At 41.2% G+C, this 17,948-nt stretch overlaps 1 protein-coding gene across 50 annotated transcripts in view; it reads left to right on the top strand.

Annotated features, from left to right (window-relative positions):
• The window catches only part of EPB41 (erythrocyte membrane protein band 4.1), a 159,187-nt gene that overhangs the window by 51,356 nt on the left and 89,883 nt on the right, over positions 1-17,948 (top strand). Inside the window, exon 1 of one of the 50 annotated variants that reach the window (XM_042857318.2) lies at positions 2,297-2,799. The exons of the other annotated variants lie outside the window; for them this stretch is intronic. The gene's annotated coding sequence lies outside the window, so the exon portion shown is untranslated. Of the gene's footprint in view, positions 1-2,296; positions 2,800-17,948 lie in introns of those variants that run through there. 50 annotated transcript variants of the gene reach the window in all.

Here is a 17,948-nt window from a genome sequence, read left to right as displayed (position 1 = left end):
GGTTACAAAACTAGGGCGGTGCAGTTACTAAAGTTAAGCTACCAGAGAGCACACAGCTATCTGTACATCCTTTAAAAATACCTATTTTTGGTCAAATAACATTTATTGTGTCTCTTACTAATATATAAAGTCACTAATTTTATAACATGATGTATTTGTACTTTAGAAGTACTTTTTAAAAATACATTTATTTTTGTATGTTAATACTTGGTTTTTGTAGATGTGAAAACTTAGTTTAAATTGCTCTTTTTAAAATGTTTTCCCTCCTTTTCTTTATTTGCCCTTCTCTATTCTGTCCTTAGCTGACTGCAGGTTTCCTTAGTGTGTCCTGCATAGCTCTTCAGTTTTGTGTAGTAGTAAAAAACTTGTGAGCTACTTAATTTTCCCAGTTGGGTTTAATACAAACTGAAATTGCACACTGGTGATATTGTGGGTGGAGTGCTGAGAGAACCCAGGGCTATCGCTCAGATGCAGGAGTAGGGAAAACTGATGTAAAACTTCAAAGCCCTGCCCCAGGTTTCCCCAGCACACCCCCTGGGGTCTGATTAGAAATGTCTGTTTATAGTCAGCCTGTTTCTCTTTAATGCAGTTGAGTTGGGGAGGTTAAGCTTTTCCCAGTTCAGTATTTTAATACAAAATGAAACAGAAGCTTAATAGGGCTGCGGGTGGGGACCGGGGATCTGCAGCCGTGTCTTGTCTGGAAGGAAAGGTCTTGGGCAGTAGGAGGGAAAATATACAGAAGGAACAGAGGGAACAAAGGGAGAGACAGTGCAATTATACAAAAGTAAGAGCAGAGCAGCTGTGGTTGTAAAGGAGGGAGGCCTAGACTAATGGACAAGTGCAAGTTGAGCATAAAGGTATAATTTATACATGACATATTGTGTGTATATATAGCCTGTAGAACAGTTTACAATCAATTGAGGTGAAAGGCATTATATTAATACAAGGAATTAATACTGTGACTGGGAATACATGAGAAGTTCTAGTGACCCAGTCCCTGGAACACATTCATTCACAAATACAAGGCCTGTTGGCCGTGATATCTTAATTATGGGGGGGTGGCTTGCATTTCCCCTGTCTGATAGTGTTCCATCCATGCTAGTTTGTTTTAACATTATTCATTAAATGAAAGGATTTTTTTTGTCCATTGAATATTGAAATTGCTAATCTGTAAACTGAGACTTCTACCTTTTGTTAAGTCATTAAAACAAAAATGGCATAAATAGGGCAACATTAATCTTGTATAGTGATGTCAATTACTTTTGGCTTTTGTGATGGCTTTTGTCCTGATCTAGTTTCTCAATTCAGTCTTGAAGGTCAGTTCCATTGGTTAAGTACAGACAGATTTGATACTAATGTTGAGAGTTACAGAGGTAGAAATAGCAGAAAATGTCTCAGACAAACAAAATGGAAGTTCAAGTGACCAGCCATTCTGAAGGTGGTTGTGATTGAAGTTGGTCCAGAAAAGTGTTAAACTTTTTTCATTCTCTCTCATAAAGACAAGTATTGAATACACACAACCATCAGCATGTAACTTACTTCTCCTGACTTTTTCTTTAAAGAAATAAAGCATAGTGAAGGTAAGATTTGTGCATGCTTCTTCCACATAGCTGTCTGTGCATCTCCTCGGTGCTGCAGCACCATGATTGTGGGCCTGATTTCAATAGAAACGATTTTAAATTGTGGGGTGGCTTTCTGAAGTGGGCAGATGAAATAAGTTAAGAACCTGAATGAGACTATAGAAATCGTTTTGCTTGTGATAATAAGTGAGAATTTAAACCCAGGATTCCAGAGGTGAGAGGCATTTCTAGGACCTTGGAGACTTTGGTCCAAGTGGCGGTCCAAGGGCCAGATCCAGTCTGTAGGATGATTCTGTCTGTCCCCCATGAATAATTTTCAGTTGCACGTGCTCCTTGTGGTGGCTGTAAGGCTGCTGCCAGAGTCTCCTCCTTGAGTCAGGAGGTACCCGCTTTCAAATGTCTGCTGTGAGCATATCTGTGTGTTGTGGTGTGTGGTTTGTGGATTTGAAACTTAGCACGTTTAAACGTGCTGCAACAATAATCAGGGTGCAAGTAATCGCAATGGCTGCAGTAAGAAAAGAAAAGTAGATGTAGAGAATAGAACATGTCAAACTAAGTGGTTAGCATCACCTATGGAGGAAACAGCACAGAGGCTCAGAAAATGTATCGGCTTCCTTGAGGAGCGGAATGCAGAGTATAGGGATTTGCCCCTTTGTTTACAAGCTTGGTGGCTGAGTGTGGATGAGTGCCTTCTATGCTTTTCTTCACTTAGAAAGGAGAGCCTTGCATTTCTGAAAGAAGAGAAAATAAGCAACATCACCCAGTTTCAAGAGCGGCTGGATGACCAAGCACTTCTCTGCTCACTGGCCTTCCTAACAGATATAACCGCTTATCTCCGTGTACTCAGTCTCTAGCTGCAAGGTAGAGATCAGAGTATTTCTACTCTTATGGATCATGTCAATGCATTCCGCAGAAAACCTGGACTCTTCAGTGTGCCCCGTCAGAAGAATATCACCCATTTTCCATCATGCAAGGAAATCGCAACTGAGATGGCTGATGTTCTTTTGCAGCTTCTTGGAAATTTTATGTTAGATATCTTAGCCGAGTTCATTGCCGATTTTGAAAGTTCTCAGTTATAAAACGCATGAAGTCAAAATATCACAACAAATTGGAGAACACCACCCTTGGCTACTATCCCTGACTTGCCTCTATGAAGACTGATGTCCACATTTGGACTCTAGTGCAAGGAAAACCTTTTCTTCAGGGATCTTACTAAGAGGTGAGTTATTCTCAATTTAATTTGATATTATTTCTTAAGCCCATTTATGTCTTAATGGCTAAATCCTCCTAAAAATGATCTGATTCTAGAATCTGGAGTTCTGTTTCTGAATGTGGCCCATGGAGATGCCCCAAACCTAGCATCTGGCCTACAGTATTGAAAAGGTTGGACCATATGTTATCTATACAAGTCCTGCTTACCTAGTCTTGTCACTGACATTACAGACTTCATACTGGAACTCAGCTGTGGTGACCAAGTAATCCATTACCATATTAGGGCAGAAGTTGGATATAGTGGTTCAAAAGCAAGAGTGAACGCAAATACCCCCTCCTAGTAATAGTATAATAGCTGCACAGACAGGCAGAAGGTGTCAGCATAATTATTTGGTTCAGGAGCAGACTTGGGGTTAATAAAGTGCTTGCCATGTATTCGTTCTCCCAGGGGATCAAAGGGACTCCCGACAGCTGAGCTATTCAAATGAAGAGGCGAGAGCCATCTCCCAGTGAGAAGTGCACTACTAAAATGAGGCAGCCAAAAATGGGGCCAGATAAAAAGTAATCTCTGCTCCCTACCGCTTGTCAGAACCTTAAGAATATACTTTGGGGAAATAGCTTTTTTTAAAAAAAAAAGCAGTGAAATCCCTAAAACTGTAATTTTCTCCACAGCTGGTAATTGTGTTTAAACAGTGAAAACACACGCAGACTGAATTAGTACTTTCCCTGTTGTTTTAGTTAACTAGTCCTCTTGAAAAAGTCATGCCACAAATGGGACACCTTTAAGAACTGCTTAAATGGTGGTAGCGTGAAGGTTTGTCTTACTACATCGTATTTAAGTGCTTGGTGGAAAGCTGGCTCATGAAGGTTCTGTCACTTGTTCTATTGTAGAAGATCAGTGACTGGTCATATGCAAATACTGATCTCTGGGAAGTGAACAGCAGTTTTTCACTCAAGATGGCTTTGAATCAAATGAGTTTACAAATATGTTGCATCATCTGCGTCAGCTGTTTGTTGATATAATTAAGGAATGAAAACTCCACCACATATCCCTGTTCATAAAGATTAAAAAGGGAAACTGCCTTGTTTCACTGCCTGATGCAAAAAATGTGGTCCCATAGTTGGTGAAGCAGGCGATGGTACTCTTTCATACAGTGGTGGCTCTTTCATATGTTTCTGTGGTGATGGGTGCTGTAGAAAAACTGAAAAGGTTCATAGGGAAGAGCAGGACTTAATTAACATTAATATTTTAATGTTGTATAATTGGCTGTTTAACAAAGAAGACTGTCTTCGTTTAATCATTTTCTTTTCATCCTAATTTGGAGTCCCCTGCAAACTGGCTTCCACATCCTGCTCAAATTGTTGTTTTTTGGAGTGGTTTCATTCCAATCTTTCCCTCTTCTTGGTGGAAAGGAGGAATTCTTATTCAGTGCCAAACTAGATTTCTTTGGTACTTTCTCAGTTTTCTAGACCACTTCCAGTAGTGTACAGAAGTTTAGATTGCACATCCTCTAGGTACTGTAGTAGCCATTGCGCATATGCTGCAGACTTTTTTCTCCTTCTTTCTGATCTGTCTTACTTACGGTCTTCAGTTTTATAGTCACCTTTGCAATTAAAGTAAGGAAAAACATCAGAAGTGGATTCATTGATGTGCTAGTGCTAGTACTGTCGGGGCTAGTTTCCACTTTTCTGATCTCTAGGCCGGGGGTTTTCAGGACAAATTATTCGGTGGCCTCAGAGTGCGGGCATCAACTCTTGCTTGTGGCTGCTTTCACTCTCTTTTTCCTAAAATACTTAATTAGCTTTAGGAAAAACAAATAAATTCGCACAGATACACGTACAAATCATTGTAATTTATTTATTGCTAGCTAGTAAGTCTGTTTTGAAAAGTGATATTAACAAACATACAAGTATCACTTTTCACAGCAGACTTGCGCAGCCCCGGCAAGCCTGGGAACAAATTAAACCCTGGATGGGGGATGCAGTGGAGCCCATAGGGGTGGGGTGATCGGGGGGGCTGGAACCTGGAGCTCTGCAGACAGTGAACAGAGCCCAGGGATGCTGAAGCTGCACAGATGGAGCGTGGGGCCTGCTGCCATGCAGCCAGAGCCCAGGGCTGGAGCCCTGCAGCCGGAGCCTGCCGCCCCGCCGGCTCAAGGCTTAAGCCCAAAGCCTGAGCCCCAGTGCCCCTGGGAAGGTGGGCAATTCACTGGCTGCCAGCTCCTCCAGTGTTGTGCCCCAGACGTCTCCAGAGGGGGGCAGGGCCCAAACCCTGCTGGTGGCCCCAGAAACTGACACCAAGACGGTGCATCCAGGAGCAACAGGGACGGGGAGAGGCCGCTGCTTTGCCCCACTTCCCCCAGATCATAGCCCAGGAGGCTGTGGCCTCAAGAGAAGCGCCTGGTGGCCGCATTTGAGAAATGCTGCTCTAGGCAATGGGGCACAGTACAGGCACCATATAGCACATTTTAAAAGACAGAAACTCTTATGGCTTACAAAGCGGAGATACGGGTTTTGACGGCATTGTGTGTAGTACACACCTTTAAGATGATTGCTCTTGGGAACAGATTGTTGTTCTTTCCTTCAGTTTTCTCTGTGCTACTGCAGTAACACCCAGGGTGCCGAACATGGGAAGGGAAATTAAAGGTGGCAGAACATTAAGACAGAGTGGTGGTAGTAATTTGAGAAATGTCTAAGGAAAAGATAAGGGGAAAGAATTTTCTCTTGAGAATAAGATGTAGATGTCTGTTTTTGTGAAGCATAATAGTGATTTCGCCATATCCTTTTGAGTCCTTAATATGTATTTATAAAGTTGAATCACTTTAAATTTCCCACTAGACAACATGCCGGATATGTGCTTTGTCCTCTTCTTGGGCTGTTAGAAGCTGTCTTGCTATGTAGCAGTCCTTCTTGTCATCTGAAGATGGAGTTGACTGTCTTCAGTAGGATCCTTTTCCAAGCTCAATGTAGGGTGGTCACTTTTAATATGAGTGCTTTGAGAATGAATGCATGTCCCATCACTTCTTCATTTCAAACTTTTGAAAACGTGAGCTCCTTTTTTTCCTTAAACCTTTTCTCTTTTCTTCTTTTCTCAATCTTTGATGACTTCATTATCTTTCCTTTTGCCCAACTCACAACCTTGGGGTCCCTACTGACTCCTACTTTTCCTTCTCTCCTCACATATCTTGCCATGCCCTGCTCGCTTCAGTATCTGCTTCTATTTCTCTCTTTCCAATGGCAAAATCTCAGTATACTTTTTTCTGAGCTTCCTCCTAGATTGTGGTAAACTTCTGTCTCACCATCCAGCTCTTGCCTCTTCATCTAGTAACATAATGCAAATTTCTTTTGCCTCTTGTGTTGATATCCGTTATCCCATACTCCATTTCCCTCCCCTGGTTCCCAGTCTCCTACTTCATAAAGTTCTGTAACTCACCCACATCTTTGTCCTCATTGTCTGTTTTACTCTATGCTGTGTGCATCTGCCTTGCTGAACCGTTCTTCCATTCACATTTCTGTGGGAATTTTGTCCCCCACACTGCTACATGTGTTTGGAAGAACCAAAAGTGATAAAGAGAAATACTTTCATACACAACACATCATTTGGCTTTGGAACTCATTGCCAGAGGATGTACTTGAGGCCAAGAATTTAGCACGATTCAAAGAGGGACTAGACATTTTATGAGGGCAATAAGAGTATCTAGAATTGTCATAGTTAATGCTAATAAAATAGTAGTGGAAGGAGGAGAGAACCTCATGTTTCAGAGTTTGTCAGTATCTTATGATGAGACTTTCGTGCAGGGTAGGCAACTCCATAGCTACCTATAGTAGGCTTTCTTACACTTTTCTGTGAAATATCTGGTCCTGACCACTGCGGGAGGTAGGACGTTGGACTAAGTTGACCATAGGTTTGATCTAGTATGGTAGTTTCTGTGTTTCTAAAGTGCTATGTACACTATGGTGTTGTAGCAAGAATAATGACGAGATGGGGATTCTTGAGGCTCTAACTCTTCTCTTCTCCTTTGCTTGCTCCACCATGGTTGTAAAGAATGAATTAGCCACTAATGTTTTGTTTTGATGTAATTAATTCATAACTATTCTATACTTCCTTCTCTCCTTGCCTCTCTCCCACCCCTCCCTCCCCAACCCCCCAAAATAAAGAACTGATGTCTTTGAACAACATTTTAAATTATTTGAAAGACTGTGATCCACGCATCACTGCCTTGGAAACATGTCATGTTATAACCTGGCACAAGGGAGAACTAAAATACATTATACTGAACTGTCCTCTCTTTTTAAAATGTCAAACAATGGAAAGGAGGAGAACCTTCAGTTTCTTTTTGTTCTACACTGAATATCCTTTCTTATCTTGGCAGTTAGGTCTCGTATAGTCTAAGGTCACTGATATTCCTTGTAATAGTATTAAAAAGTGACTAGCTTACAGAAAGCTTGTTGACAAAACTTGTAACTAGACTCTGGAATTCTGAGGGTTTTCCCCTCTCTCCCCCCCGTGCTCTTTACCAGCTGGTGACTGAAGGTCAAAAAACAAAACTACTTTTACAAGGGAAGAGATCTTGGAATCAGTTCAGAGCTACAGCAGTATTTAGTTATCTGCTGAAATATATATATGTTTTTTGAGTGGACAGCAATTTTGAGATGTTTAGTAATCGATTTAAGGCCTGATCCTGCAAACCCTATTCCCTAATTGAAGTCCATAGGAGTACTTGTGTGAGCAAGGGATTGTGGGATCTGGTCTGTGTGACTTAAGAAATAGAGTTGTGCTCAATTCCCATTTAAAGAGACTGTTTGGTAGTATAAACCCAAAACTTTGGATTGTGTGGTTTTATTTGTGTTTTTGTTTTTGTTTTTAAAGAGTCTTTTAAAGAGTCTTAATCCTTTTGAGTATTATTTACAATGAAGGTAAGCAATTTGTTTTTGAAAAATGATTTCAAACCTGACGTCCCTTTAATGCAATTTGTCTTGGGGTGGGGGAGAGAAGCTGCGGGGGTTGAATAACGAAAACCACACAGTGCACCCAAACCTCGTTGCCGTACAGTTGCTTCTGTAAGCATTTAAATACAATGTGATGAGTGCATAGAGGAGAGGCAGAATCAGTCTGAGGGCAGGTCTACACTACCCGCCTGAATTGGCGGGTAGAAATCGATCTCTCAGGGATCGAATTATCGCGTCTCGTCGGGACGCGACAATTGATCCCCGAATCGACGCTTCTACTCCACCAGCGGAGGTAGGAGTAAGCGCCGTTGATGGGGGAGCCGCATAAGTCGATTTGCCGCCGTCCTCACAGCGGGGTAAGTCGGCTCCGATACGTCGAATTCAGCTACGCTATTCGCGTAGCTGAATTTGCGTATCTTAAATCGATCTTCTTCCCCCCCCCCCCCCCCAGTGAGGACGTAGCCTCATTTCAGTGCATGAGCTAGCCATGGCCAGGCATGCTTAATGCAGCCATTTGGAATCTGCTACAGAAAAGCAGTAGCCAACTAAAGCCTTTGAAATCTTTTAGTCTCAAACATCTTTCATACTCTAATAATACGTATGCGTGTGTTTGTGTGTACACATGCTATTATTTAGCAGGCTGCTCTTTATCAGAAGAGTACATAGGTCCCTTTTGGATCCTAATTATAGCCTTGGCTTGGAAACAACCAAAGGGAAAATAACAAAAGCAAAAACCATTTCACTAAGTGCCTGAAAAACTGTGAAAGAAGGAGACCAAGCTCTGTTGCTATACCTCCAGCATAAATGAGGCGTAGTGTGAGTAAACACATCTGTGCACAGGAAAAAAATCTTCTGTGAAGTGTTGATGGTAAATCTATTCCAGTTCACTCAGCTGAAGTATACTGCCTCTGTCTCTGAGCAGAAGAAACTATTCTGTTAGAAACTATATAGTACTGATAGTGAGAGTTTTGAATGTAACTTGCTGAGTCAGTGTCTCATTTTCAGTTTGTGTTAAAGACATAAGTGGAAGACTCTTATAAAGTAAAAGCACTATTGACTCTGACCTGTGGATAATGCCAATCAGAAAAATTAGTTTTTGACTCACTGTAGTTGTCATCCAATATGGTTAACTCATGAGCCTTCACTTCAAATTTGCATTGTTTAATATAAGGGACCTTATACATCCTACTGTATCTGAGGCTAAAATTCTATTGATTAGGTTCTAGTGGTGGCCGATGGAATGCTGTTCTGTTACCATGGCCCCTTGCTGAGACTGTACTCTTATCTGATCAGATTTTGGTGTTTTCTTTGTTTTGTGCCTACTCGTTTGCCTTGCTGTTCTTAACTTTGACGCAGACTTGTGAAAGGAGCAGGAAATCATCGCTGTCTGTAAACTGCAGGTTGCTAACACTAATGGCTGGTCAACATGTTATGTTGACCTATTTGTCTACACTAAAAGTTGACTCCAGCTGATTTAAGAGCCCTGTTATGGAGATGCAGTAAAATCACCTCCCCAAATGGTGTTGAGCCATGGTTGACCTACTGAGATCAATGCAGTGTGAGTATGAAACTGCGTGACCTTTGTCAACCCAGTAGTCCTTCAGCAGATGTCCCACAACGTCCCATGCCCTGTGACAGTGATTGCTCTGGTAATTATTGTAAATGTCACTGCCCATGGATCACAGAGACTGGAAAGCCCCTTTGCCCTCCTCTCCTCCTTGAAAACATCCCACATGTTTTTGAAATGCCTTTCTGATTGCCCAGCTTTGCGAGCACAATTAGCAGTTCTCCCTTGTGTACAACTGACCAACCAACCATGCTGTGTCTATGCACTAGACATGCTTCTGCTTGGAGTAGGCATTAGGAATTGGGTCTCCTTGGCCTGTTATGAAAAGTCTGTGTGAGCTCAGCTGTGGACCAGCCATAGAAACATGGACATATGTGAAAAGGAGTAGGGAAGATATCTGCAGTGAGATTCTGAGAGCAGTGCTGCACTGGACTGCGAACAAAGGCCCTGGAGGGCCAACATGTCAGACAGCTTGGAGACGGGCAGAGCGGAGAGGAGACAGTCTCAGCAGGAAACAAAGCAGGAGATGCACCAGAGGACGATGGGTCATCTTAGGCAGCAAACCCAAATGCTGCAGACCCTGGTTGACCTATTGGTCAAAAATCCTAGACTTCCCACCCTTTGCAGTCCTGAGAGAACTCCATGGTAGCAGTTCCCTGCACTCCGCAGCATGCCACATGGGATCATTGGCCTCATCCTTACCCCCATCACTCCATGATATGGGACAGCAAGGAAAACCACACCTTCACATACCCGGACCTGTGTGAACCACAGTTAGTGTACTTGCAGCTAGAAGCGACAATATTTGTGCACTGAAATGGACAGAAATGTTTGTTGCCTTTCAAATTTTAAAGTTCTGTTTTGTTAATTTATTATGTTAGTTTATATTGCATTGCCTGTTCTCTTGCACAGTGTTTTTCTGCACTGTTTTTGACACAAATTTCTATTTTTTGAAAATGAAGAATTTTATTAGTTCACAACCCATCATGCGGAATGCTTAGTGATATTCAAAGCACCCAGTACATGTAAACGTACAGCACCACAGAAGTAATAGGATAAGGAGACGCCCAGTCCTGTACATAAATGTACAGCAAGTGTTGCATAGTTCATAGCTTCAGTAAAACGCAGTCAGTTATAAATGTACAGCAAGCACAACATGGTTCCTACCAGCACCCAAAGCCAGGATCAGTCTAGCACAGAACGATACTGTGGCTGACCATTAAAGTGCTCTTTCAAAGCCCACCTCAACAGCATAACTCCACATTGAGCTCTTATAATGACCCGTGTGTCTCGCTGTTTGAACTCAGCAGGCAGCTGCTCCACCTCCACCCTGGTGGCAGTTTTTCCCCCCTTGCCTCATCGATATTATGCGCACACACCATGCAGCTATAACCATTGGGATGTTTTTCTCATTGAGATCCAGTCTAGTGAGTAACCACCACCAGCATCCCTTCAGTCTACCAAAAGCACACTCAACTGTCATTCTGCACTGCTGAGCTGTAGTTGAACCTTTCCTTGGTGCTGTTAAGGTGGTTAGTGTATAGCTTTATGAGCAAGGGGTAGGCTGGGTCCCCTTGAATCACTGTTGGCATTTAAGTATTGTCAATGGGTAATCTGGTTTGGAAAGAGTGCCCCTGCGTGCAACTTTCCGGACAGTCCTGTGTTCTTAAAGTTGCAAGTATCATGCATTTTCCCTCACCAGCCCATGTTGATATTGGTAAAGCATCCCTGATGATCCAGCAGTGTTTGCATAACCATAGAAAAATAGCCTTTTCTATTGATGTAGTCTGTGGCAACGTGGGCTGGTGCCAAATTAGGGATATGCTAGCTGTCCATTGCGCCCCTGCTGCAAATCCATCCACTATGAACTGCATGTTGCTGAGTCACAGTCCTGTGTATCAGGAGATGATTAATGGACCTACATGCTTGCGTGTCAACAGCCCCCATTGTGGATTTTTTCAACTCCCAAATGCTTTTCCATTGACTGGTAGCAATCTGGTATTAAAAGCATCTGGAGTGTGATCATCACACACTTCTCCCTTGTCAACGGAGCTCTCGTTCTGCTGTCTCTGCAAAGAAAGGTAGGGGTGAGCTTGGACCGTAGATCCAGAAATGTGGCCTTTCGCATCCGAGAGTTCTGCAACCACTGCTCATCGTACCAAACCTGCATTACAGAACGATCCCATCGCTCTTTTCTCTGGTCCAGAAGCGGGGTTCCACTGTCTTCAACTGCTCTGTGAATGCCACCAACAGCCTTGAATTGTTTTTCGCTATGTCCCTCAGCAAACTTCCTCCGAGAAATAGTCACCTCCATTATTGTGGTATTTCCTCTGGATCTCCAAATACAAGAGGATCATGCATCTTGTATTTACAGTGTTCATGAGAACAGCACAGCTCTTCAGTCTCCATGCTCCTGTTAGAGATACTGGTGGACACCGAAAATCCTGTGTGGGTTTGTGGGATTAAAAAAATGTGAAAATTATGGGCTATAGATGGCATTATGCAGTGGAGAAAGTTACATATTGGGAACGTGACCTCAAGATCCCACAGATCCCTGTGCTTACTCATTTCTACCCCCACCACACGTGAAAATTTCCCAAAAGGTATTGCATAGATTGTGGCATGTGGCACCCTGGAATACCTACTGGGGTGCCCCACATTTTGCTTAGACACAGGCACTCCTGGTGAGTACATGCTATCCCCATCCAAGCAGCCAAGTATGCACGTACAAGAGTGATGTACTAACTTCGGCGGCTGCATGCTGACCTAACTTGTCACCCAAAGTTTGTAGTGTAGACATGGCCTTAGAGTCATATTTTTGGAGTGGCAGCTCTTCTAACAGTTTCTACCTTCCTCAGTACAGTTTGATGCGTCATCAGTTCAAAGTTGATCAAGACAGGGCTCGAGGCAAGCTGCCAGCTATGGAGTTGTGCCCGTTGCTGCTTTTACTGTTTTCGTAGTATTGGTGCTATTGATTCAGAAGTGAACTTTAACCGCTATATCATACAGATTTCTTTATATTAGATCTTGCAGTTTTGTTCTGATGTCGGTGATGAATGGCAATAAAGAAAAAGTCTAGCCATAAGGATTACGTTCTGTAATGTAGTAAAAAAGAGAAACAGCTGCTTGCATGGGAAGACTTTTTTTTTTTTTTTTAAAGCATATTTTAAGTTAAGGAAATACTTGTATCTGTGTACCTGTGCTGTGTTTAAAAGGACCGTAAAGCTTTGGGTCTCTACTGTTACCAATGGGCTTGGAAAAGATAATCGTGTAAGTCTGAGTGAACTCATTCCATAAGTAATTTAAAAGAATAGTTTTTATGGACTCTGCATGTCCTCGCATTGGGCCTAAATCATTTCAATTTTGAATAAGTTTCCTTGGCACATTGTGAAGTTGTAGGCTTTTCCAGCTGTATTACTGGGGAGCAGATATAAGTGAAATGTAAACCTTCTGGAGGCTCTAGTCCTTGTCAGTTAGCAAGATCTTTAAACTGCTGCATATCACAAACTTTTTAAAAAAAATCTAGGCTATTTTCAAGAAAGGATTTTCTGGGACACTTCAAAGAGGAACTTTATCTGAGTTCTTGCACACCATTAACTTGTAATAAATTTTATCCCTCTATTAATGTCAGATCCTTTTATAAATCCAGTCCTCAGTTTGACACACATGATCTGCTGAAAGCAGATGGTAAGCTACTGTTTTGCGCCCTCATTTAAATAGAAAAGCTGTACCGTGGTAGGAGGATGAAGGAGGGGTATAGTGCTGCTGATATACAGTAGATTACTGGGAGTGGTCCGGTGAGAATTAAATCCAGGCAATTACAATGTACCATCTGTGTTGTAACACTGGGAGGCTTATTTTTTCCTCTGTTACTGAGGCAAAATTTTCAGATGTTTTGGTGAATGTATCTTATTTCTTCCGGTAATAGGACCTCACCATTTGGTTAAAGGGACACTGTCAGTCTGTTGAAGACCCAAAGCCTAACAGCTTGTAAAGGACCCAAATAACATTTAAATAATAACCTGCAAGGGATTTACCTTCCTAATTTGGGGAGCTCTAAGCAGGTTTAGTATGTTTTAAATAGAGAACACACACATCAGATATTTCTATCAAGGACAAACGGAATAAATATAAAATCTGTACTGTGCTCTTCATGTCACCAGAAGCTTTAGAACAGTGGTGGGCAAGCTGCAGCCCATCAGGGTAACCTGCTGGCGGACCACAAGACAGTTTGTTTACATTGACCGTCCACAGGCACGGCCGCCCGCAGCTCCCAGTGGCCGTAGTTCGCCGTTCCTGGCCAATGGGAGCTGCGGGAAGCAGTGGCCAGCATTCCATTGTAATGGAATTGCTGGCATTTTTATTGAGGTTTGCATTAGGTTTCTCTTTAAACTTTTTCAACAAATTTGTTGTCTTTTCTTAACCCTTCTAAGAACCTTTTGAGAACTATACCTGGAGGGTACTTGTTTGATTGTTAATCTTCAGTAACACTTCAGTAGCTCTGTTCTGAAAATTTATCTGTTCTTGTTACAACAAGTACCAAAGATTGCTATAAGTGGAAGATGCATTAGAGAGAATTTTTCCAGTTTGTTTACTTTGTGCACTTGACGGTACTTTTCATATAGTCGTTTTTCCCTAATGGTTTGAGCGGACCTTTCACAAACCAAGACCGGGGTGGGGGGAGGGAAAGAATTATTTTACTAAGAGAAACAGGAAAATGTAATTGTAAAATTCATAGGGGGGACTTGGATGCAGCATAGTACCTGAAACGACCTTTAATTTGCTCTTTAAAAACGGACAAGATTTAAAGTTTGTGTCCTTTAATTGAAATCTCCCTTTGTCGCTTCTTATTGCAGCAGCAGCATTGCCATATGTTGGTTTATTAGGTAACTAGATCAACAGCAGCACATTGTAATGTGTATGACTTTATAAAATAAACTTTTCGTTATATTGTGTATTTAGGCATTAGGATCTACTACACCATTAAATACTGTTAGATATTATAAGAATTTAAGGCTTCTTAACTTAAAAAAAAAAAAAAAGCCAATTGTTTTCTTTTAAAAGAACAAAGCCTTGATGTTTAAATGGTATTTTTCATAACTTTATGCTGAAATGATCAGGGGATTTGCTTTCGGCATTGAAGGCGATAAGTTAGTGACTTAACCTTGTTCGAATAATAAATGTGCTTGCTTCTGAGTAAGCATTGATTAATGGACAGTGAAGCACTTTAATGATATTAAGACCCACTGTGCTAGCTATATATCCCCCTACTAGTCTTTCTCTGAGCCATCGGGATGAATGAGCCCAGCTATATTTGCTTTTGGTGTGACATCTTTATTATACTTTAATAAGTTTTAATCACTTATGCTAGTTAAGATCTTTTGAAGACAACTATACAGTGATAACTTAGTGTTCTCAATGTAAGGCTTGAAATGTCTAGACTCCTTGGAACCAAGAGAGCCAACAGAATCAATTCAGTCCTTCCAGATTTTCCAGTTAGATACATTCTGAATTACCTACACTCAATTGTGGTATGTTGGAAGACGTGGAAGTCGGCAGGACTCCAGAATCCAAAGTCCTGTCTGATCTGCTGTTTGAATTGGGTGTTTGCGCTAGTGTCGTTCACTAACAATTCCCTTTTCCTACTTGTGTGCAGCTTGTAAGTGAAATCATTTTTCTCTTGTCAGATATTTGTTGGAGTTTCTTGATGCATAGAATTAAATTGGTCATTGTTATTGAAAACTTATTACTAAAATAAGTCAGATGGTGTTAGAAACATGAAAATTTACTACCTTAAAAAGTTTACAGCTTAAATAATGCAAATAACCATATTTTAGTCATTAAAGTAGCACTTATGTAAATGAGGGCAGAACTGATGCTGAAATCTAGAACACCCAGTGTATTTAGAACAGCACTAACTTCCTATTTTTAGAACCAATAAAACAGAATAACCAATTAGTTTATTCAAACCATGAATGTTGGAAACAGAAAATAGGATGGAAAGTCTTCCAATCACTTACTAAATTTTAATTTTAATTTTTTTAGTTTTTTGTTAGAAAAACCAGAGACTGTCCCTTGCTGAAAAAAGGATGTCTAGAAAGATGTAACTATATTATGTTAGCCTCGTGGATCAGAGGAGGATGCCCTCCATGTGAACAATTAGGGCATGGTTTGAGTTTCAGGGGAGGTAACAAGTGGACTGGTAGTTTGAAGGTGAGGCGGTAAGGGGGTGGTGGGGATTCATTGGATCGCTAACAGCAGTCTTTTTTAGGAGTTAGAGTATTTCAAGCTCAGTTTTACAGTTCTCTTTATTGAAAGGTTTCGTCATTCAGTGACAGACCTGCGGGTGGCTATATTACAACAGAAAAACTTCAAAAACAGACTCCAACGAGAAACTGCTGAGCTAGAATTGATATGCAAACTAGACACAATCAACTCCGGTTTGAATAAGGACTGGGAATGGCTGAGCCATTACAGACATTGAATCTGTCTCCCCTTGTTAGTATTCTCACACTTGTTATCTAACTGTCTGTCTGTACTAGGCTAGCTTGATTATCACTTCAAAAGTTTTTTTTTTTTTTTTTTTTTTTTTTTCTCTTAATTAATTGGCCTCTCAGAGGTGGTAAGACAACTCCCACCTGTTTATGCTCTCTGTATGTGTGTATATATATCTCCTCAATATATGTTCCATTCTATATGCATCCGAAGAAGTGGGCTGTAGTCCACGAAAGCTTATGCTCTAATAAATTTGTTAGTCTCTAAGGTGCCACAAGTCCTCCTGTTCTTCTTTTCTCTTTATTGTAGCTTCTGAAATATTTGTCATTGGCATAATACTGACATTGTGTGTACCTGGGCCTGAAATCATCAGTTCTGTGAAAAGAACAGGAGTACTTGTGGCACCTTAGAGACTAAATTCTTTCTACTACAGAATGCTGCATGACTCCTCAGCAATACAGGCTATCATGAGCACATTAAACCTGTCCTCTGCTTTCTGTGCTGACCTCTCATAGACTATGGAGGCAAGTTCAGCGTGTTGGTCCTTATTTTCAAGGTGCTCAATGTCCTGGATCCAGCATACATAAAAGATAAGCTTTGGGATGCTGACCACCGTGCTCCACTCTGCTCCTCAGTCACAATGGATCTTTCTACTGTAAGGGTAAAGCTTGTCAGTGCAGGAGACGGCGCTTTCTGGAGGACTGATCTGAGGCTGTGGAATAGACACCTACAGGGGCTAAGGACCATAACAAATCTTAGGCCTTCCATTCCGACTGGAAGGCATGCTTTGTTGATTTTAACTTCTAACAAACACACAGCAGCATACCTTTTAATAAATAATCTAAACAACCAACCAGCCTACCAAAACAAAATGCTACACTGTACACACATTTCTCCCCTGGGGAGAGGATGAGAGAAGATGCTAACCACATGTCACAGACGTTAGTCATGTTGCTTAATGCGCTACTGGAAGGTGCTCTGAGGTTATGGTGAGAAGAACGGGATAACAACTTGAATAGAATAGAATGGAACTTTACAATTGAATTGTTAAAAATAACTCACATCTCCAGAACTGCATGAGCCAAAACCTCATCTATACAGCAGGTGTCTGTGTGTCCCAGAAGTTATGAATAATAAGATGACATCTAAATGATCTGTAGGATCTGAGAGAGACTGTTTGGGGGTGGAGGAGATGGGAATGAAAACTTTGTCTGCATTTCAAAATGTCTTTTTTTTTTTAAATATATACATCTCCAAATCGGGGAAGTATGGGAGTATCTTACTAATAGTGTGTTCCCTAAGTGTTTAACAAAATAGCTGTGGGTAAAAAACAAAACAAAACTGTTGCTCTTTCTGTGAGCTGTGCTATGAAGGTTCCACTGGAAAACAAAATACTATTTAGAAATGCCTCCTTATAATGAAAGATTTAAGACGTGTATTTTAAATAATATATGTTCAATCTTCTTAATTTTGTTCCATCTTACAAGACAGGGCCTTGTGTTCTACGCTTTCAGTTAAAACCATAAAAATGAATTCTGAATGTAAAACTTCAGAGAGAGAATATAATTAGTGTGTCCAAGCAGAGTGACAGACAATGAGTGCATCAGGGACCTTGTAACAAAATATTTGACTGCACTTAGTGAATTGTTGTTGGTGGCTAACTGACTCTATTAAATCTTTATTGGGAAGGACAGGGAGAGGCAATAGGGTACGTGCCTATCTCCACATCCCTAATTTTGTGAAGTACATTTTGATCAGATCACTGGGCTGTCCCTGAGAAAAGCAGCGGTAAAATGTAATTCCTGGGGGGACAAAGGAAAGACTTGGAGACGTTTGCTCATCTAAAGCAAGACCCACCTTTCAGTGTTGGAAAAAAAAACATAGTCTGCAACTACACAACTGCTGAAATCAACCAAGTAAACAGACTGTTGTTCTGGGTCCAGAGACTTTCATATTAGTTTTCTCAGAGAGGAAGTGTCTATTATTGGGGAGTTATCCTGTTTACTTCACTTAATAACAAAAGTTTCTCTTACAGGCCTACCATCCCTATTCTTCACTTCCAGAGCCTTGCATTTAGCTTTAGATAGGAGGGAATTTTGAATAGATGATGTTTTGATAGTGATTCTTGCCCATTTATTTTTTCT

Source organism: Chrysemys picta, chromosome 23 (genome assembly GCF_011386835.1).
Source record: "Chrysemys picta bellii isolate R12L10 chromosome 23, ASM1138683v2, whole genome shotgun sequence".
Taxonomy (NCBI): Eukaryota; Metazoa; Chordata; order Testudines; family Emydidae; genus Chrysemys; species Chrysemys picta.
This window is presented reverse-complemented; position numbering and strand designations above follow the sequence as displayed.